This window comes from Macaca mulatta, chromosome 11 (assembly GCF_049350105.2).
Source record: "Macaca mulatta isolate MMU2019108-1 chromosome 11, T2T-MMU8v2.0, whole genome shotgun sequence".
NCBI classification, from domain to species: Eukaryota; Metazoa; Chordata; class Mammalia; order Primates; family Cercopithecidae; genus Macaca; species Macaca mulatta.
In genome coordinates this window covers 33139828-33162311 of record NC_133416.1, presented here as the reverse complement: position 1 = coordinate 33162311, position 22484 = coordinate 33139828, and the positions used below count along the sequence as shown (strand labels likewise).

Sequence of the window (22484 nt, the reverse complement as noted above, 5' to 3'; positions counted from 1 at the left end):
TACTCCAGCCTGGGCAACAGAGTGAGACTCCATCTCAATACCAAAAACAAACAAACAAACAAACAAACAAACAAACAAACAAAAAAACATAAGAAGATCAGAACTGCTTACCAGTTTGCGAAAATTAATCCATCTTACTAGCAGAGGGTGATTTTATTTCTTATTGAGGTGAAATTAATATAACATGCAGTTAGCTACTTTAAAGTATACAATTTAGTGGTACTTAGTATATCTGCAGTGTTGTACAACTACTTCTTTGGAGTTACATAACTTTTTATCACCCCCTAAAACATCCGTACCATTAAATACTCACTCTCCATTGTCCCCTCCCCTCATTCCCAGTTTATCACTAATCTGCTTTTTGTTTTTATTATAGGATTTGCCTATTCTGGATACGTCATACAAAAGGAATCATTCAATATGTGACCTTTTGTGTCTGGCTTCTTTCACTTAGTGCAATGTTTTTGAGGTTCATCCAAGTTGTAGGATGTATCAGTACTTCATTCTTTTTAGTGGCTAAATTATATTCCACTGTATGTATATACCATGGTTTGTTTATCCATGCATTTGTTGATGGACATTTTTTGTTTCTAACTTTAGGCTATCATGAGTAATGCTCTTATAAACATTTGTGTACAAGTGTCTGTGTGGATGCATGTTTTCATTTCTCTTGGGGTACATACCTAGGAGTAGAAATGTTGGGTCATAAGATAGTTCCATTTTTAACATTTTGAGGAACCTCTAGCATTGGTTAAGATAATTGAAAATAAAGGGAAGAACAAATACTCTGACTGGTTCTTTCTCTTGGTACCCCAACATTTTGGTGCCTTAAAATTTTCTTCCTCGGCCGGGCACGATGGCTCACGCTTGTAATCCCAGCACTTTGGGAGGCTGAGGCGGGCGGATCACGAGGTCAGGAGACAGAGACCATCCTGGCACACATGGTGAAACCCCGTCTCTACTAAAAATACAAAAAAATTAACCAGGCGTGGTGTCAGGCGCCTGTAGTCCCAGCTTCTTGGGAGGCTGAGGCAGGAGAATGACGTGAACCTGGGAGGTGGCGGAGCTTGCAGTGAGTGGAAATCGCGCCACTGCACTCCAGCCTAGGCAATAGAACGAGACTCCATTTCAAAAAAAAAAAATTTTTTTTCTTCCTCATAGTTCATTATAAAGGATTAACAATAGGTCTAAAACGGAAAATATTAAGCCATTTTCTAATGATGCCCAAAGGTGAGATAAAAGATATATTTTAAAAAACAAATATCAAGCAAGTAATAACAGATGTGATAATAACAGATGTAGTAATACGGATGTAATAATAACAGATGTAGTACTACAGATGAAAAAGACTAAAAGAGATAAAGAAAAACATTTTGTAATGGTAAAAGAAATATTTATCCAAAAAGACATAACAGTTAAGATCTTACATGGAACCAACCACAGATTTTCAATATACATAAATCAAATACAGGTGGAACTATAAGGAGAAATAGACAAATTTATAATTATAGTATAAGATTTAAAATATATACTGTCTTTTAGAGACTGACAATATTTACCAAAAATAAGATTTATGTATTTAATTTTTAGAATTCATATAACATATTTAACAGGCTGCATCTAGTATCAAGCACATTTCTTTCTAACCGGTAGCTTTCAAGTGGTTGTTTGGGACACATGCAGCTAAGGCCAGGTGGCTCAGCTACAGTGACAAGTCACACCCTATAGGTGATGATAGATCCCATGGGTTTGGATAGTGTCTTAGGTCTTTCCCTTCTACATCTGAAAATATGTCAAAAGGACAGAGGGAGACAGGAACCTATTGTTCCAAAAGTAACCTGTACTTTGTCCTCCAAACTTCCCTCATTGATGCAGAAGGCAGGAGGAGCATCTTCTGAGAAGCATGTTCGCCTTTGTAGGGAAACCAGCACCCATCATCAGGGCCTTAAGAGGCATTTTGAGGCATAATCAGGGGCACAGTCAGGCATAGAACCGTGCTAGACTTCCTCTATTGGAGGTTCACCTCAGCAGTTTCTAAATTACCAAGTCGTCCAAAACCAATTAATTGTAAGAAGGTGCCAAACTACATCCTTGGAGCTTGCCTCTGGTGGCGCCCAGGCAGAAGGTACATCCCTGTGCTGGGGTAGCGTCCAAGACCCTCAGGGAACCGATAGGCAAGGCTGGGAGCCTGGAGTGGTTTTCAGGTTGGGAACGTGCAGAGGTGTGGGGCCGGCTCCATCTGAGCCCCTGGCTGCCAACCTGGAGTGAGGACCTGCAGCTGCAACAACAGCAGAGCAGGAAAGGATGTTGAGAAAGTCCAGGAAAAGAAAGTCAGAGGGGCTGCAGTGGCCCCATTCTCCCTGCTGTCTGATTTCCCCCACATCTTCACCTTACTCCAGGCTGTAACAGAGCCCGGTGCAGGACACTGTGCTCTTCAGATTTCTTTTGCCAAATGGACTTTTTGTACTTGTAATTGTTGTTGCCTCCTCTCTGGTACTCTAAGCCTCATAGTCCTGTTTTTCTTGAATATAACTTGCTCCATATGGTCCCTTTAGATTCCTAGAAGAAATTTCTGCTGCATCATGTTAGGTGTCCTGGAGACAAATGAATTCAGCTTCTCAGAAAAGAGTTAAGTTCTAAAGTACACATCTTATCCTAGTGGTTAAGTGTTGTCTGGAGAATATTTAACCCAATAATATATTATGTTCCATATAGGATATTTTTTGCTATATCTGTTAGAACTGCTTTTGCTACTGTAAATGTGATATCTGTTGATGGGAGATTCTCCTTCCCTTCTTTGAACTGGGATAAAGAAAACAGTTGACCATATAGAGTTGTAAACCGAAAATAAAATTTGAAGGCCCTGGCAACCATCTGAATGGATACCCTCCTCTCCCAGGGCACTCTAAAATTTAACCTGAAAAACTGGTTCAGGCCAAGATGGGAAGTGGAGGTTGGCATGCCTCATTATACCCCTCCAGCATTAACATCAACACAGACCATAATTCTAAGAAGAAAAATTTAAAGTCTATTCTTTCTAAAGCCTGCTACTTGGCATACATACATGTATTGATTGATGCCTTATATCTCCCTAAAATGTACAAGTTTTATCATGCAGGCAAAGATTTCAAGTAGCATGATAAAACCTTGGTCTCCACAATCCCTTATTGTAACCCAGATACCTTTCTACTGATAATAACTCTTTCAACCAGTTGCCATTGTACGATCATGCCACTTATATGATTACTGAGCACTCTAATGGTAAGAAGAAACTAAGACTAGCTGGTTGTTAGTCTTAACTTTAGCCAAGACCAACCCCAACTCAGTTACTTACCTAGGGATAGGTCTCAGGCTGTAGACTGCTCTCTACCATCCCAGAAGCAGGAGAAAGACCTCATTTTCCCTGTTAGAAGTGAGCTCAAACTCCACAAAGAAGTTACCTGCCTTGGATCGTCATGGAAGCAGGAAAACTTGCCTTCCTTGTTGGGAGCAAGTAGAACTCCAAAAAAAAAGTGGAGGGGGGGATTTGTAAGGAAAAATAAACTTTAGATCTTGGGCCACATTTGGGGAGATCAGGGATTCTCTGGAGGGGATGCTCTCACACCTCAGCAAATTGTCCTGTTGGTTTGAGCCATAAAGTTAGCTCATGCTGGTACCAAGCACCAGGAGGAGATTTGTTAAAGGTCAGGGGCATCTCCACTCAGAATCCCTACGTGGTTACCAAATGTGAACCCCCAAAATTTGAGACAGGTCTCAGTTAATTTAGAAAGTTTATTTTGCCAAGGTTGAAGATGCATGCCCATGACACAGCCTCAGGAGTTCCTGATGACATGTGCCCAAGGTGGCCAGAGCACAACTTGGTTTTATACATTTTAGGGAGATATGAGACCTCAATCAGCATAGGTAAGATGAACATTAGTTCAGTCTGGAAAGGCAGCACAACTCAAAGTAAAAGCAGGGCATCTTGAAGCAGGGAGGGGGTTCCCAGGTCACAGGTAGGTGAGAGACAAGTGGTTGCATTCTTCTGAGTTTTTGATTAGCCTCTCCAAAGGACTCAATCAGATACACATTTACTCAGTGAGCAGAGGGATGACTTTGAATAGAATGGGAGGCAAGTTTGCCCTAAGTGATTCCCAGCTTGAATTTTCCTTTTAGCTTAGTGATTTTGGGGCTCCAAGAAATTTTCCTTTCACAATTATATACAGTTAACAATACTGAAGGAAAGGTGGCAGGCAAACATACTTGCTTCTGGATGCAGATGTTTACATTTCTTATACCTAAGATGCTTATGAATTGGAATTGAAGAGTGAACGTTGAGCAAAATTTGTACCTGGTTTAGCCTTGCCACAGGGCTGCGTAGGGCAAACAGCCCCGGCCCCTTCACTTAGGATACATTTAGAGTTGCCCTCTGCACCTTCTCCCATCTTCCCATTGAGTACCTTCCAAGCAACAGATACTGTGGTGGTTGCTGAGATCTGACAAAGAAAAAGACTACTACTCAATATCTGAAACAAAAAGCTGAATCTAATGCTGCCTGAAGTACAGTCTCCTCCAGTAAAGCAAGGAGCTGGTTGTCTATAGAAGTTTGGGGAGCATGAAGTTGAGGGATTGGTAGACTTTCAGAGGTGGGGTGGGTTGGTTGTTGCCAGCTAGGGAAACTCAGTTGTTTAGATGAGATTGTTGTGGACTGGCTGGCTTTCAAAAGCACAGGGTTGTTTCTGGCTAGATTTCAGAACTGTGTTCAGTTAGGTAAGTTGCCATCAATCCAGTAGACCAGATTATTTTATTTTATTCCTTTCTGGTTTATTTTTTGAGACAGGCTCTTACTCTGTTGCCCAGGCTAGAGTACAGTGTACAATTATAGCTCACTGCATCCGTGAACCCCTGGGCTCAAGTGAACCTACTACTTCAGTCTCTCAAAATGCTGGGATTACAGGTGCGAGCCGCCATGCTCACCCCATTAAACCAGTTTGGAACTAGTTCTGGTGGTTACTTGCTGCCATAACTACAGCACATTTAATCTTTTCCCAAGAGCGTCGGAATTTTTTTTTATTTTCAAGTCTCTGCCTTCAAGAAAATCATAATCTATGTGGGGAATAGCCATGCAAGCTATACATACAGGCAGCATAACGGAGAAGTTAAAAGCACAGGTTTCTTGCTAAACATGAAAGACTGGAGACTCGCATTTCCTTTTGCTCCTTCCTGAATTTTCACCTAGATGACACTAAAGGGATTTTAAAAGGCACAAATCTAAGAGAAAGAACATGAAGGGAGACAACAGGAGGAGGTAGAAGAACAGTTGAGAGATGCCAATTAAATTTTGGAAGCCCCCAAATCAGTTTGCAATTGCTAACTGATCTAGCAGACCAGAGAAAGCAGAAACAATACTGCCTGCAGAGAGGGGAGCCAAAAAAGAAAAACCCTGCCTTCAAACCCTGGAAAATCTCAGGAATAGGTAGTATTAGTCATCTCTGAAGGTAGGGGTGAGAAGTGAGGCTGAAAACAGAAGGATGGATTGAATATCTGTGAATGAAGCAGTTAGACCCTTATATCCCTTTCCATACCATAGGCAGACAAGTAACCCAGCCCAGCAGAAAATGGAAAGGTATTGAATTGAGAAACTCAAACTCAGGCATAGGTGAAAGGCAGGAAGCTCTGCAGAAAGTAGGAGAAATAAGTGGAAATTGATATATCTCAAAGTAAGACTATAAAGCCTCCTTCCTTACCGTGGCTCTTAGAATGCTGGCATCTATAATATCCACCAAAGTATGAAACTGGAAGGAGAATTTCTCCTGGGGAAAATGGCCATGCCTAGAAAAAAGATTTAGAGATGCTGACACATTTCTGGGGAGGTTTTCCCTAGGGAATAGCTTGGGCCCTACCGAATCATTCTGCAATAAGTCTATAATTCAGTACATTGCACTTCTCCACAAAGGTTTTGTTTTTAGGTTTTAGTGCCTCACTCTTAGATATAAATGAATAGGTAAGAATCAGACATTTGAGGAAAGTTTCCAGCATGAAGAAATAGAGATAAAACAAACAGAAAAGAATTTGGAGGAAACTGAGACAATAGAGGAATCAGAAAAGTTAAGACCTACAAGTTATGGTCTCAGAGAGATAAAAGAAGCTATTGCATTCATGAAGAAAAAATGAGATGTTTTTTAAAAGCCATAGGTAAGCAAGCCAGGTTCAGTGTTATGCACTTGTAGTCCTGGCTACTTGGGAGGATTGCTTGAGCCAGGATTGTGAGTCCAGCCTGGCAACATAGTGAGACCCTGTCTCTTTAAAAAAAAAAAAAAAAAAAAAAAAAAAAAGCATATGGAGAGGATAAAAGATCTCTTGAAAATAAAAATCATGATTAAAAAATTGATAGAAGTAAAAAAATTGCAAAATATTAAATCCAGCTTCTCTGTGTTTTAACTTCCTTCCCCAACCCCTTATCCCCGCCTTGAGACTGGGTCTTGCTATGTTAGCCTGGCTGGTCTCAAACTCCTGGGCTCGAGTAATCCTCCTGCCTTAGTCTCCTGAGTAGCTGGGATCACAGGTGCATGCCATTGCCTCCAGTTAATTTCCTTTTCTATAAAATGGGGATGACAGCAGCCACTAATTTATAGTGTGTCACGTGTATTAAATAATTTAGTACATGCAATGAGCACGTAGTTCTTGCTACATTATTTTTTCACTTGCTATTTCACCATTTAGAGCAGAATAGGTATCAGTTTTCTGTTCAGTTTTAGCACATACATAAGGCTATGTGAGTAATTTATTGGCTTCTTAGGAAAAATTAGTCTATGTAAACAACATAGAAAAGCATGTTATATTAGCTAAAAGTACTTTTAGGCCAGGCGCAGTGGCTCACGCCTGTAATCCAAGCACTTTGTGAGGCCGAGGTGGGCGGATCACGAGGTCAGGAGTTTGAGACCTGCCTGGCCAATATGGTGAAACCCCGTCTCTACTGAAAATACAAAAATTAGCCAGGTGTGGTGTCATGCACCTATAGTCCCAGCTACTTGGGAGTCTGAGGCAGAATCGCTTGAACCCCGGAGGCGGAGGTTGCAGTGAGCTGAGATCGCGCCACTGTACTCCAGCCTGGGTGACACAGCAAGGCTCCATCTCAAAAAAAAAAAAAAAAAAAAAAAAAAAAGCACTTTTAAAACTGAACTAGTAGTAATTATTTCTAAGCACAAAAAGGCAATAGAAAATGAATGAGGCCTGTTGTCAGCTGTTTTGATCTCTAAAGTTAGAATGGCAGGTTGGGGATTGAAGTCCATTTGTTTTTTCAAAAATTGTGCACTAAGCACTTATTCCCACATGTCAGGCGTTGTACTACATGCTGGCATTTGGTATTTTCATGATTGCGCTTTAAGAAATATAAAAATGACTGAAAAGCTTTTAAAAATGTAGGGTTAAAAATTAATGATGAGGAAATATCTCTCAGAAAGTATCTTTATCACAAAAAGATAAAGAGATGGAAAATAGAAGGGCAATATAAGAAAATTAGAAAATCAGCATTCAGCTCAGGAGATATAAAATCTGAATAACAGGAGTTATGTATATATAAAAAACACTATATATAATTCAATACCATATATAAAGTATTTTAATATAGTATATATTAAGTATTTATATATTATATATATTAAGTCTATATATAGAGAGAGAGACAGATGAGAGACAGAGACGAGAAGAGCGAGAGAGAGTGAAAGAAATAGAGGATAAGAAGTTACCAGAGAAATAATTTTTAAAAAATTCTCAGAATTGAGTTTCTGATTGATAGGGCCCACTGAGTGCACCAAGGTACCTCATCTTGAAATTTCAGAATCCTGGGGACAAAAAGAAGATCATAAAGGCTTCCCGAGGATTTAGAATCATAATGGCATTGGCTACTCAAAGGTGACACTGGAAACTGTGAGACGATAGAACAATGTCTTTAAAATTGTCAGAGGAAAAAAAATGATTTCTAACTTGGAATTATAAACAAATCACATGTAAGGATAGGGCAAGTTTTAATCTCTAATATTTTACCTCAATCTTCCTTTTTTCAGAAAGCTACAAAAAAAGAAACTCAAAGGATTAACTTAAGATCTAGAAAGTGGGAAATTTATTACAAAAAAAAAGAGACAACGGGAACCCCCAGGATGAGGGTGAAGGTAGATCTCAGACAATGGCTAGGCAGCAGCGCTAGAGAGCCAGCAGTCCAGATTGGTGCAGGTTAGAAAGCTTTGGGAGAGGTAGGTCCAGGAAAATGATATTCCTACTATACCTGAAGAACTTAAATGTACTGAGATATAGACAACTGGGCTAGAGTTTAGGGATGATAGAGTGATTCAAAATTAAATGTTGTCTCCAGAGAAAAAAGTGACACTGATGTATTTCATTTGTTTGCCTAGAAAACAAGATTAGATGAGATTTTGTTTGCCTAGAAAACTAGGCGAACTTCCTAGAAAGTGCTTAACGAATTGTAGCTATGTAATATGGATTAATACCATAGAGAAATATATAAAGCTGCATAAGAAGACTTGTGAAAGTAGAACTTAACCCTGTCAGGAGGAGATAGGAAATGTGTCATAGTAGTAGAAAGCCACAACGGGGTATAAGTGGATGAATAGAGTTTGACAGGTGATGAGTGGAAAGAACATTCCAGTGTAGAAAGGTATAAGCTGTAACATAAAAGTCTGAAAGATATGTGTTAGCAATGATAATATGAGCCAAGAAATTATATATTGTGCTTAGTTGACTTTCAAGCCTAAAGTCTACAGATAAATTGTTATAGACATTTAGGATCTCAGGGAATATTGCTCCCACGAACTCTTCCTGAGGAATGAAGTAGAAAATTAGCCTCAGATAAGCAAAATGACTAGAGAGGCATTGACATAAAGACTGGTGGCATTGGTCCTTAATAGGTCTAACATCACAAAAAGAGAGATAACCATACATTGTATACGTCCTGCAAGAGCATGGCAAGAGCACAGCTGTGAAGAAGCAGTGTCAAGAAAATTAAGCTTAAGTCTAATCATGATGGAAACCTAAGATGGGTGGAGACTAAACTGAGAGAAAATTTGGAAGCCCCCAGGCCCTCAGTTCCATAAGGACGCGAGGGAAGGGTAGGAGTGAAGAATGATGTTAGACTCCCAGTGCAGGTCATGTTCCAGTATTTAATCCAACTTTTTTTAATCTTTAAGCTGATGACACCTTTGGATATTGCCTATGATCTCTGAATCACACAATGTTGCTTTGCCTTAATTTTGGCTCTCTGATGAAAATATTGAATTAATCACACAGCTCGATTCCTAGCACATTATCATCATTAGACTAAGCAAGGTCCTTCTCTTGTTTTAGTTATTCCCTATTAATCCCATTTCCCACTTGCGTCTCCTTCCTCTCCTATAGGCAAACATTCTAGTCTTTTTAATGTGGTTTTTTGCTTGTTTCTTTATATAGTTCTTACAAAACAGGTATCTGTGTATGCATGTGGATTTTTGTTTTACAAAAATGTGCACCATATACATCTTAGTCTTGGGCATTATGCTTTAAGTTCAGCCATGCTGCAATGTGCAAATCTGATCTATTGCTAATCTACTCTTCCAGTGATGGACACCAAGATTATCTTCTATTTTCTGTACCATAAATATTGTTACAATGCACATCTTTGCATATGTCCCCTTGGGACATATGTGACCTGAGACTATGGACCTGAGACTATTTGAGCACGGGAAGGAGCTTAAATACTGCCCAATATTCATTCAATGATAATTAACAAGTATTTATTGAATGTTACTATAGTACCAGCTACTATTTTAGCTTCTAGGCACATAGTAGGAAACAAGATAGACAAGGTCCTTGCTCTCAAATAGCTCACTTTCTAAAGAAACAGAACAAAGACTTTTTTGGGGGGTAATTGTCCTATGCAGAGAACGAAAACATTGTGATGTGCCAGTGTCAGAATGGCTATTTAGATTAGTTAGATAAGAATAAACACTAGAGCTAAGATCTTGAATGACAAGAAAAGGTCAGCTAGGTAAAGAGCTGGGTTAAAAGCCTCCTAGGCAGAGGACACGGTAAGTGCAATGACCCTGAGGAGGGAATAGCCTTGACACATGGGAGAGCAGCAAGAAGGTCCAGTGTAGGGATGAGAAGGAGTGTAATGGAAGAGAAGTGCATTGGTTATCTGTTGTTATATAACAATATTACCACAAATGTAGCAGCCTGGCACAGTTTAGCTGGGTCCTCTGCAAAGCTGCAATCAGGGTATTGGCCAAGGTAGGGTTCTCATGGGAGGCTCATCTGTGAATCTGCTTCCAAGCTCAAGCAGTTTTTGGCAGAATTCAATTTTTTGCAGGCTCTTGGCTGGAGGGCCTCAACCTCTTGCTGGCTGTTGGCTGGAAGCTGCCCTCAGTTCCTTGCTGTGGGGGCCTTCCCCTCATGGCTGCTTGCTTCCTCAACACCAGCGAGAGAGAGAGAGTTTCCCAGCAAGAGAGGTTATAGTCTTGTGTAAGGTTATCACAGAGGTGATGGCCCATCACCCTGGCTGTATTCTGTTGGTTAAAAACATGTCCAGGTCCTGCCCACTCAAGGGAAAGGAATTATCCTGGGATGAATACCTGGAGGTGGGGATCATGGGAACCACGTTACGGGCTGTCAGCCACAATGAGGAAACAGAGGTGGAGGTTGGGGGAGGGTTTATATCATGAACATCATCTTAAGCACTATAGTATGAACTTGTTTTTTCTAAGTGAGGTAGAGAATCATTAGGAGACCTGAGCAGGAGATTATATAATATTTTAAATTCTTAACTATCCCTCTGCTTCAGTGTCTAAGAGAAATTGTAGTGAGGTCAGCAGGGAAGCAAGAAATCCATAGGAGGCTGTTGCTGTAGAGAGGAAACAGTGGCCTGGCTTCGATGGAGAGAGAAGTGGACAGAATTGGGATATGCTTTCGAGGTAGAGTTGATAGCACTTGCTGACAGTTTACTGGGGGACTGTTCACAGACAAATTTTAGTAGTTTGCCCAAGTTCACAAACTGTCACTGGAAGAGCTAGAATTAGAACCCTGCCTGCCTGGTTCTTTGTCCTGTTCTTTTTCTACTATGCCATTATAGACACCATGATATGTCCAGTACATCCTCTCTATACCAACTCTCATTGCCTGCCCTCTACCTCCTACCTGCAAATCTTGCTTTAAACAAATAAACAACTATTGCATAGGCTGCTCTGAAGAAGAGGCATTGTTGCTGCAACTCTAAATCATGTTTTTAGAATTGGTAACATTAATAGTTATAGTGTCAGGTAGGCATAGCAAAAGCAATGATCTTAGAGAAAATGTGTCTACTCTAGCATTTGCATTAAGCCAGACTACCCTTCTCTGTAGTAACTTCTGTGATGCCCCCTGTACGCGTTTATAGAAGTCTGGGTAGCCCAAACAATGCAAAGCATGGGGAAAGAGATTATGCTGTCTTCTTGATTTGTGCCATCCTGAGATGTGGGGGTTTTGTCTTATGAATCCTTTATGTAGTGCCCTACTTCCTTTCCCTAGGCTGTCCTAATCCTTCCATGCGATGTATTCTTCCCTGGCTACTTTTAGAGTAGATAATGGCACATGAGTGGAAACTGTTTTTGTAAGAATAAGGACCAATTACTGAGTATTATGACAGGCAATGTGCTAAGTACTTTACATCTATTAGCTCATTTAATCATCAAAACACTCCTATGAATTATAGTCTCATTTCAGAGGAAATAAAACTAAAGCTCTAAGAAGCTGACTTATTAGCTAGTGGTTTTGCTTATCTGCATCTGAAGGTAACTGTCTCTCCTAGAAAAAAATAATTTGCCTCAATAGTGAAACATTTAACATTTAAGTGAAGTTCCATTTAGTCTTTTTCCCCCATGTTGTTTTACTTATTGTTAGACATTTTGAAAGAAACATTACGAAGCCTTTAAAAGTATACATCTTGGCCGGGCGCGGTGGCTCAAGCCTGTAATCCCAGCACTTTGGGAGGCCGAGGCGGGCGGATCACAAGGTCAGGAGATCGAGACCACAGTGAAACCCCGTCTCTACTAAAAATACAAAAAATTAGCCGGGCGCGGTGGCGGGCGCCTGTAGTCCCAGCTGCTCAGGAGGCTGAGGCAGGAGAATGGCAGGAACCCGGGAGGCGGAGCTTGCAGTGAGCCGAGATCGCGCCACTGCACTCCAGCCTGGGCAACAGCTTGAGACTCCGTCTCAAAAAAAAAAAAAAAAAAAAAAAAAAAAAAGTATACATCTTTTAAAATTCCCTATGAAAATCAACATGTTGTTTATTTTCCTTTCTTCTCCATGGCCCCAAGATAATTTCAGTGCCAACCTACATGAATAATATGCATGCTATCAGGATTCCTGCTGAGATTAAGGGAAAAATTCTTATTTTAAAAGTAATTTGCTGAATTTTTTCTGGTACAGACATCTGCTTTAAAGCTTTAATTAATGTTGCATGGTTTTAAAGAGACTAGTTTCCAATAGCCCGAAAAATATCAACATTATGAAGAAGATGAAACAGATGTAGGAACACTCAGATCAAATAAGGAGCTCAATTATCTTTGGAAGGTAAACGTTGCTGACCTCTACTTTTGCTGCCTGATACTAATCACAAATAAAAAGAATCCTAGGAGGGCAATTCAGATGGGGCAGCTGGGAGGGGATACTGGAAAGAGAAGTAGGGAAGTACCATAGAAAAGGTAAGGCAGCCAATGAAGGTACTTTATTTACCAGCTACCTTGTGGAAAAACCCTAGGAGGTAATGTAACGTACAAACCTCAGAATTATCCCACTAGAGGGATGATGGAGCTGAAAAGTCAGGGGTAAATGCTGCTCCTTGTGCCTTGTGTGTATGGTGGTGGTGGTGGTGGGGGGTTGAGGGTACTGGTGTTCATTTTCTGTGCTTTTGATCTTCCTATAATCCCATAAGACTCCTTGTTCAGTTGGGAGGGGGACTCTCAGGCACAGAGTTGGGACTCTCAGGCACAGAGACTGAGCAGATATTGACAGTTGGAAGTCACAGAAACACACTGACAGGTCTGAGGAATGTGAGCTGGGCATGGCAGCACTTGCTACACATGCTGTGTTAATGATGGGGAGGATAAATAGGTTGCATATGTTGCTGATGGGCGTTTAAATGTGGTTACTTCTATGGAAATCAATTTGAAACACCTATCAAAAGCATAGTTGATTCAGTAATACTGCTTTGAAGGTTTTCTCCTACAGATATATTCATAAATGTGCAAAATGATGTATGAATAAGGTTAATTGCATCACTGTAAGGCAAAAGGTTGGAAATATCCTTAATATTTTTCACTAGAGGACTGGTTAAATTATGGTACCTTTATTTTTTTGTATAAATTTATGAGTTCCAAGTAAAATTTTGTTACATGCATAGATTGCCTAGAGATCAAGTCAGGGCTTTCAGGGTATTCATTTCCTGAATAACTTACATTGTGTCCATTAAATAATTTATGATACATTTAAATGCAATACTATGCTTGTTTGAAAGAATGAGGAAGCTTCTTGTATAACAGTATATGGTTGATTGCAAAGATATACTGTTAGGAGAAAAAAGCAAGATGGAGCAGTGTTTGTATGTGAACACATCTGGATTAAAAAAAACGGTGATGGTGGGCCAGGCGTGGTGGCTCATGCCTGTAATCCCAGCACTTTGGGAGGCCGAGGCGGGCGGATCATGAAGTCAGGAGATCGAGACCATCCTGGCTAACATGGTGAAACCCCGTCTCTACTGAAAATACAAAAATTAGCTGGGCATGGTGGTGGGCACCTGTAGTCCCAGCAACTCGGGAGGTTGAGGCAGGAGAATGGCATGAATCCCGGAGGCGGAGCTCGCAGTGAGCCGAGATTGCGCCACTGCACTCCAGCCTGGGTGACAGAGCGAGACTCTCTCTCAATAAATAAATAAATAAATAAATAAATAAAAATTTTTTTAAAAATGGTGATGGTGGTGGGAGAATATATGTTATATGTGCATAAAATCTATGGAAAGTCCCACCAAAGATAGTTAATACTTGTTAACTTGGAGGAAGGGAACTGAGGACAAGAGTGAGGGGATACTTTTCCTTCCGTATAGCAACTATATTCCATTAGCTACTCAAAAATAAAATGTAAACAATTTACAAAGAACATTGTATCTTGGGGGCAGTTGGGAGCTGCTAAATTTTGTTTTAATCTTTCACTGAATAGGTGATCAGACCTGTTGGGATGGATAGGCAGTTGGGTGGGATGCAGAGTTTCAGAGAGTCTAAAGGGAGAGAGAATGACTGGATAGAGAAGGAACCAAAGTTTAGTTCCCAGGGCCAAAGCACCAATCAGGGAATAGTATTCAGCTGTTAACTTGTCAGGCAATGTACTTGGGTAGGTAGGGGACTCAGTCTGAAGGTAAATGGTATCAGGCTATCAGTTTTAACTGCATTTTTAAAGATTCTGTATGTCTATTTGGTATCCACTTATCACAGGACCAAATCATATTTACCTCTGTTCTGTAAGTCGGCGTCCTGGGAACTCATGTGCAGACCACCTGATCAAGGTTGTGGCTCCACATACCTTCTTATCTAATTCTCACATACCAAGCCACTGTTTGCCCTGCCCTAAATCATCACAAGGCCAGGTATCAGGCAACTAGAGATCACCTCTATAGCCCAAAGCCTATTGGAATTATTCAAACTAGTCAAATCCTAAACTGTTTCCCCTGCTCTGCCTTGCATTTGCTGCAGAACCCCAGTAAGGGCTCTGGTCTATGCCTTCCCCTCACTCCTGCTTCTGCCCGGCAGAAGTCGGCATGAATAGAGCCTCCTTTTCGCCTTTTGCCTTCTAGACTTCCAATGCTCTCTGCCATGAGTGTACACATTTCCACTTAAAAACAAAAATAAACCCAGAGCCCTTAAAAGAAAGTTTTATTAGTATATAATTCACATACTGTATCACACCATATATATTAGTTTTATATGGCTACAAATTACCACAAACTGGGTGGATTAAAACAACAGAATTTGTTTCATTGAATATCGTTTTATTTTATTGAATATTTACAGAATTTTGTTTTATTTTACATTTACATAATTTACAGAATATTGTTTTATTTTATTGAAAATATTTATTTTCTCACAGTGCTGGAAGACTGGCCATCCAAAATCAAGATGTCGGCAGGGGGACGCTCCTGAAGGCTCTGGGGAAGAATCTTTTCCCTCCTTTCTATGTCCTGGTGGTTGTCAGCACTCCTTGGTGTTCTTTGGCTCGCTAACTAAATTGCTTTACTGTCTCTGTCATCACATGGCCTTCTTCCCTGTGTCTCCTCCGTGTCTTCAAATCTCTCTCTTCTCTCTCTTTTTTAAGCCAGAGTCTCACTCTGGCGCCCAGGCTGGAGTGCAGTGGCGCGATGTCGGCTCACTGCAAGCTCCGCCTCCCGGGTTCACGCCATTCTCCTGCCTCAGCCTCCCCAGCAGCTGGGACTACAGGCGCCCGCCACCAAGCCCAGCTAAGTTTTTGTATTTTTAGTAGAGACGGGGTTTCACCATGTTAGCCAGGATGGTCTCCATCTCCTGACCTCGTGATCTGCCTGCCTCAGCCTCCCAAAGTGCTGGGATTACAGGCCTGAGCCATCGCACCTGGCCCCGAATCTCTCTCTTCTTATGAGGACACCAGTCCTTGGTTTTAGGTGTCCATCCTAATACAGTATGGCCTTATCTTAACTTGATCACATCTGCAAATATCCCATTTCTAAATAAGGTGATATTCAAGGTACAGGGGTAGGACTTTAACATATCTTTTTAGTGGATACAAATCAACCCACACCACCATACAATTCACCCATTTAAAGTATACAATTTAATGGTTTTTAGTATACTCACAGAATTGTGCAATCATTATATCAACTTTACAACATTTTCATTGCCCCACAATGAAACCCTGTCCTGTATGCATTAGCAGTCACTCTCCATTTTCCTGCAACACTCCCCCAAGTCCTAGATAACCAGTTATCCATGTTCTGTCTCTATAGATTGCCTATTCTGGACATTTCATATAAATGGAATAATATAGTATGTGGTCTTTTGTGCTGGCTTCTTTTTTTTTTTTTTTTTTTTTTTGAGATGGAGTCTCACTGTTGCCCAGGCTGGAGTGCAGTGGCGTGATCCTGGCTCACTGCAACCTCCACTTCCCAGGTTCAAGTGATTCTCCTGCCTCAGCCTCCCCCATAGCTGATTCCAGGCGCCCACCACCACGCCTGGCTACTTTTTGTATTTTTAGTAGAGATGAGGTTTCACCACATTGGCCAGGCTGGTCTCCAAGTCCTGACCTCAAGTGATTCACCTGCCTCGGCCTCCCAAAGTGCTGGGATTACAGATGTGAGCCACCGTGCCTGGCATTGCTTAGTATAATGTTTCTAAATTTCATACATGCTGTATCAGTACTTCATTCCTTTTAATGGCTGAATAATATTCAATTGTACAGATATAACACATTGTATTTAAGCATTTATTAGTAGATGGGACATTTTGGTTCTACTTTATTACTTTATTTATTTATTTATTTTTAAACGAGTCTTGCTCTGTTACCCAGGCTGGAGTGCAGTGGTGCAATCTCGGCTCACTGCAACCTCTGCCTCCCAGGTTCAAGCAATTCTCTGCCTCAACCTCCTGAGTGGCTGGGATTACAGGCGCCCACCACCACGGGCCCGGCTAATTTTTTGTATATATATATATATTTTTAGTAGAGATGGGGTTTCAGCATCTTGGCCAGGCTGGTCTTGAACTCCTGACCTCGTGATCTACTTGCCTTAACCTCTCAAAGTGCTGGGATTACAGGTGTGAGTCATTGTGTCCGGCCTGGTTGTTTCTACTTTTTGGTGATTTGGATAATGCTGCTATGAAAATTTGTGTTCAAGCTTTTGTGTGCATATGTGTTTTCATTTCTCTTGGGAGTATACCTAGGTATGGAATTGCTGGGTCATATGATAACAGTATGTTTAACTGAAGAACCGCCAGACTGTCTTCCAAAGCAGCTACATCATTTTACACTCCCATCAGCAATGTATGAGGATTCCAACCAATTTTTCCACGTCCTCGTCAACCCTTGTTATTATCTTTTCTTATTATGATCACCTATGTAGGTGTGAAATGATATCTCATTGTGGTTTTGATTTACATTCCCCTGATGACTACTGATGTTGAGCATCTTTTCATGTACTTATTGGTCACTTTTATCTCTTGTTTGGAGAAATGCCTAATCATATTCTTTGCATATTTTTTAATTGGGCTGTCTTTTTATTAATTAGTTCTAAGAGAGTTCTTTATATATTTTTGTACAAGTACCTTATGTATAATTTACAAATATTTTCTCCAACTTTGTGGGCTGTCTTTTCACTTTCTTGATAGTGTCCTTTGAATCACAAAAGTTTTCAATTCTGATGAAGTCCAACTTATCTATGTTTTCCTTTGTTGCTTGTACTTTTGATGCCATATCTCAGAAATGAACTTTTTAAGGACATATTGTTTATTAAAAATGAGTAAATCATTTATGTGAAAAATTCTGGGCTAACAAAGTCATGGTGAATAAGAAGTATTTTTTCAAGTCACAAAATAACTGGTACCACTTTAGGCTTTCTTTTTAGAGTCACTTTTTTTGTGTTTCACTTAGGATTCTTGTCCTTGTACAAGAATAATAATTATGTAATTACCATTCATTCAAATAGTTACTGGTGTATAATATTGCTGTGATTCCTATTTGTATGACTAACATTTCTGTTAATGTTAGTTCTAACTTGTTCACAGAAAGTAAAAAGAATATAATTAAAATAATATGAAATTCTACCTTCCAAAGCTAATCCAAAGTTAAAGTTTATTTTATTTTATATTTATTTATTTATTTTGAGACAGAGTCTTGCTCTGTTGCCCAGACTGGAGTGCAGTGGCGCGATTTCGGCTCACTGCAAGCTCTGCCTCCTGGTTTCACACCATTCTCCTGCCTCAGCCTCCCGAGTAGCTGGGACTACAGGTGCCCGCCACCATGCCCGGCTAATATTTTGTATTTTTAGTAGAGACGGGGTTGCACTGTTAGCCAGGATGGTCTTGATCTCCTGATCTCGTGACCTGCCCGCCTTGGCCTCCCAAGGTGCTGGGATTACAGTTGTGAGTCATTGCACCAAGTTTACTTTAATAAAAAGATGCTCACTATATTTTAAGTCAAAATAGCAGAATTGCAAAATGTTTAGTACATTTCTACTTTTGTAAAAAATTATATTGATATTTTCTTGGAAATAAGTCTAGAAGAATATAAGCAAAAAGTTAATAATGGTAATCTATGGAGAGGGCAGTTTTCATGTTTTTGGGAAAATACTTTTTCTGGTTGGGTATAAAGACTGAATGTATGCTATAAAAATAAAGTGAAAACATCTTTCAGCCTTTTCCATGCATATTTAAAATGAAATATTTTACAAAATCACAATCTTACTAAATGTTTTATACCGTGTTTTATCCTGTGCTTTTTTCACTTCATATAATATGATGTCATTGAATATTCTTTGAAAAGATGATTTGTATACTTGAATTAAAATTCAAGGCTTAGAGTCACATTATTTAGCCATTTCTCTATTGTTGAATGTCTAGATTGTTGTTTACAATTTCCCACCACTTAAAAACATGTGGTGCCTAACATTTTCATAAATAAATGATTGTTTGCATCTCTGATTATTTTGATTGGGGAGACTCCTAAAATAAAGGTTACTGGATCAAAATATATGAATATTTAAAAATGTCTTCCTGAATGAATTCCTTTGAAGACACTGTAACACTGAATTACTTATTCTTTTTGGTTTCAATTCTTCAAGTGTAATTGCCTATTTCTATACTTTATTTAGTGCAAGGAAGCAGCAAGGGAAAGGCATGAAGCAGCCTGGAGTGCATGTTGCACTAGAGCGCAGGAGACCTAGATTCTTTAGGTCTTGGAAAACTCACAAATTTCCAGCAGCTTTATATACCTTATCTTTCAAATAAGTGGGGGTGGGATTCCTGAGTCATAAATTCCACAGTTCTCTAGTTCTCCTTGGCTACTAGGAGAAATGCTGGGCTTCGTACTGTGGGAAAAGCAGTAAATACAGGTATCTCAGTGGAGGATACGTTTTCATGACCTAGTCTCTAGACACATGCTTTTACAGAAACAAAATGAAATCCTTAACAATGCGGTTAATAGGTAATATTACGTCTGTTTTACTATCAGCTGTTTTACAGCTGAAAAAACTGAAGCCCACAGAATTTCAGTAACTTGCCCAAGAGCATTCAGCTAGTAAGGGGCAGGAATAAGAGTCCAGTCCATGTGTGTCTGGCTCCAAAGCCCATGCTGTTGACACTTTACAATACTTCAAAGTTGGACAGAAATCGTATTTTTATGGGCTTGATATTATTGATTTAATGAAACATATTCACAAGTTCTACGCTGATTATTCCTCCTCTAAAGAGCTTTTATTTCAAAGGTACTTAATGGTGGAGCACTATTAATGCATTAATTTCAATATCAGAAAAACAGTATCAACAAAACCAATAGGAATGTATAATTATAATTTTATGAAAAAATAAGCCTACCAAAATATTAATCTTACAAACCAGATATTTCTCTAAAAATACTCTAAACTATTATGGCAAGTTTTCTTTTCCTACCTGAGGTCTACATTTCTCAGTTCTTTACTTTCATAAAAAGCTTCTCTTCTCAAATATTTGAATAGATACTCTATGAATCAGCAAGTATGTGACAATACTTTATATATGTGTGTGTGTGTGTGTGTGTATATATATGTATATATATATATATATATTTTTTTTTTTGAGAGAGAGAGTTTCGCTCTTGTCATCCAGGCTGGAGTGCAGTGGCGCAATCTTGGCTCACTGCAACCTTCGCCTCCTGGGTTCAAGTGATTCTTCTGTCTCAGCGTCCCAAGTAGCTGGGACTACAGGGGTGCACCACCACGTCCGGCTGATTTTTGTATTTTTAGTAGAGATGGGGTTTTGCCATGTTGGCCAGGCTGGTCTTGAACTCCTGATTTCAGGTGATGTGCCCGCCTCGGTCTCCCAAAGTGCTGCGATTACAGGCCTAAGCCACCATGCCTGGCCGAAAGTACTACATTTTTAACAACCTTATGTTACTATTCCCTGTCTTTTTCTTTCTTGGCCTTATTGTTATTTTTCTTGGTGACTTTCTCCCTCTGTCTCGGTGGCAATTATCCACAAAGTCTTGTAGAGCCAATAAGAAACAGACTTCTATCACCCGCAACAATATGTCTAAGAGAATTTCTCATATCTCTACTAATACGCTACCAGGTTTCACATCCTTAGGTGGATTGATCTTTCCAGTTTCAACAATATGAAGCTATATGAATTTTAAGTGACTACAGCATAACCATCCTGCAGCAATTGAACATTTGTCAGACAGTGCATATTTAAGAGCTTCACATTTTCAAAGGATGTAAAGTCTTGCTGTTTTTGTAGAAATCGAACCATCCATTATAAAAGTCTTTAGTATTTTTGTCTTTCGGGTTTTTTGACTTAGTCGTTTTTGCCATTTACATCTATAGCTTTTACTGAATTCCCCCACTCAGCTCCATGAAGGCAGAAGCTATATTGTCTCAGTCACCATTATAGCCTTATCACCTACTACATAGCAAGTGCTAAGTATCTGTTGAATGAATGTATTCTTCTATCAATGATTTGAGACAACACTTTTTATATTTCAAATATAGTTATTCCCTGCTAAGCTTGGAGGTGGCATGCCACAAATACTGCCTCACAGTTGGCAAGAAAAGTCACGGTGTTATAGAAAATAGGGAGTGAGAGAGGGGAAAATAAACCAAACTCCTGACAAATAAAAGTTTTGGGGACATGTGCTTTCAAAGTAAGCCAGACTTACTGACTTTAAAGATCTCCTCTAGCAGAAAAGCTTTTATCTGAATCATCTCTGTAACTTGTTCAGAAGCCATTGCTTCAGGAGTATCTACTGTGGTATGTTCTCCTATAAATGTCACGCCATACATATACAGACTGTACCTTACTGGACTTGAAATTTAATTACTTTTGCTTTTGCATTCTTTTGTGATCCATTTTTATAATCCTTATTGAGAAGTAAATCTGTATAGATTTATTCATTTAGGAGAATATCCATTTAGTAGAAAATTTAAAATTTATAGCCTCCTTTTTGCCTGGCCGATTAGAAGGCAAACATTTCATGACTAATTTGACTGAAATACGGTTTTTAGATTTATCATTAGCTTGGGCTACAACTCAGGTTGTGCTGTAACTTTGTGTCAACTCATTGATCCAACAGTGTGTCCTTCACATTTTTTCTTATTATGGCCACTGTTTTTTGTGTCATCAAAGGTGAAGGCACAGCCTTCCTCTCCTCATGTTCAGCATCTTCTGCTCTTTCTCTGGTTATAAACAATGAGTAAAAGAGAAAATCTAGTATTTATCTGACTCTTGAGAACACATACGGGATTCACAGATTCAAAGTTAAAATGCAACATTAAGGTACGTTATGTCACCAGGGACTGAAAAGAACACAGATAATAGATGCCAAAAAATGTATTAAGTAATGTTAAAATTAATTTTGTGTGAAGTTGACCAAGGCTTTTAAAACTAGACCTTTGTTTCCTTGATTATTCTTCTGAATTTTCTCTGTTCTCTTGCTAGTCTCAATATTTTTTATCAGAGCGTCAGGGACAGACAGGACCTAAAAAACTCCACTTGGTGTAATAACTAAACACATGTTGGGGCAAAGTATTGCTGAGTGTGTCTGTGTGTGTGTGCTTTTCTTGTTTGGTCTCAGACCTTCCTTTCCTTAATAAACTTTTATGTATTTCCAGACTTTTCTCTTAATTTTATGTAATCTTACAAAATTTTTTTACAGCTTTCTCTGCGTGCCAGTCAATAAATGTGTTTCACATGAACAAATAATACAGCTTGAATAAACTCAATCCTATTATTGCAGGTTGCGAAGTCACCTACTCCGTTTTTATGGCAATGTCGATTTGGGGCATTCTGCTCTTACAGGCTGATTCTCCTGTAAGGAAACGGTGTTTATTCCCCATCCTACTATGAAAGATGCTATCTGAGAGGCAAAGGTGCCTCTGCATTTCACGATTGCCCACTGGGCTAGGACAGCCTCAAGCTCGGCTTATCTGGCAGTTCCGCCAAGGGCGCGCTGCCCTCCTGGAGCTATTGGAGTCACCTGTTCAAGGTCGCGAACCCACCGGTGCAGCCGGCAATCAGCGAGGTCCAGCGGGTCTGCGCGGTTTCCGCTCTGCCCGCGTTCGGCGTCGCCTGGGCCCCCACCTGGTGCCCCGCAATCTGCGCAAAGGCTGTGAGACCGCGCCCTCTCCCGACCTACCCCACCAGCCCAAGCTGGGCCCGGAACTAACACCCCATAGGCGCAGGCGGCCAGCTGCAGCCGGGAAGGGGCACCGGAAGGAG

General features: G+C 40.0%; 1 long non-coding RNA gene across 1 annotated transcript; it reads right to left on the bottom strand.

The window, feature by feature from the left end:
- Positions 1-1231: 1231 nt before the first annotated feature.
- LOC107000819 (uncharacterized) lies at positions 1232-22443 on the bottom strand. The gene is made up of 2 exons (XR_001447967.3): positions 22243-22443; positions 1232-2594 (listed from the first exon to the last, which is right to left on the bottom strand). It is a non-coding gene; the product is annotated as an uncharacterized LOC107000819 (long non-coding RNA).
- Positions 22444-22484: the final 41 nt, after the last annotated feature.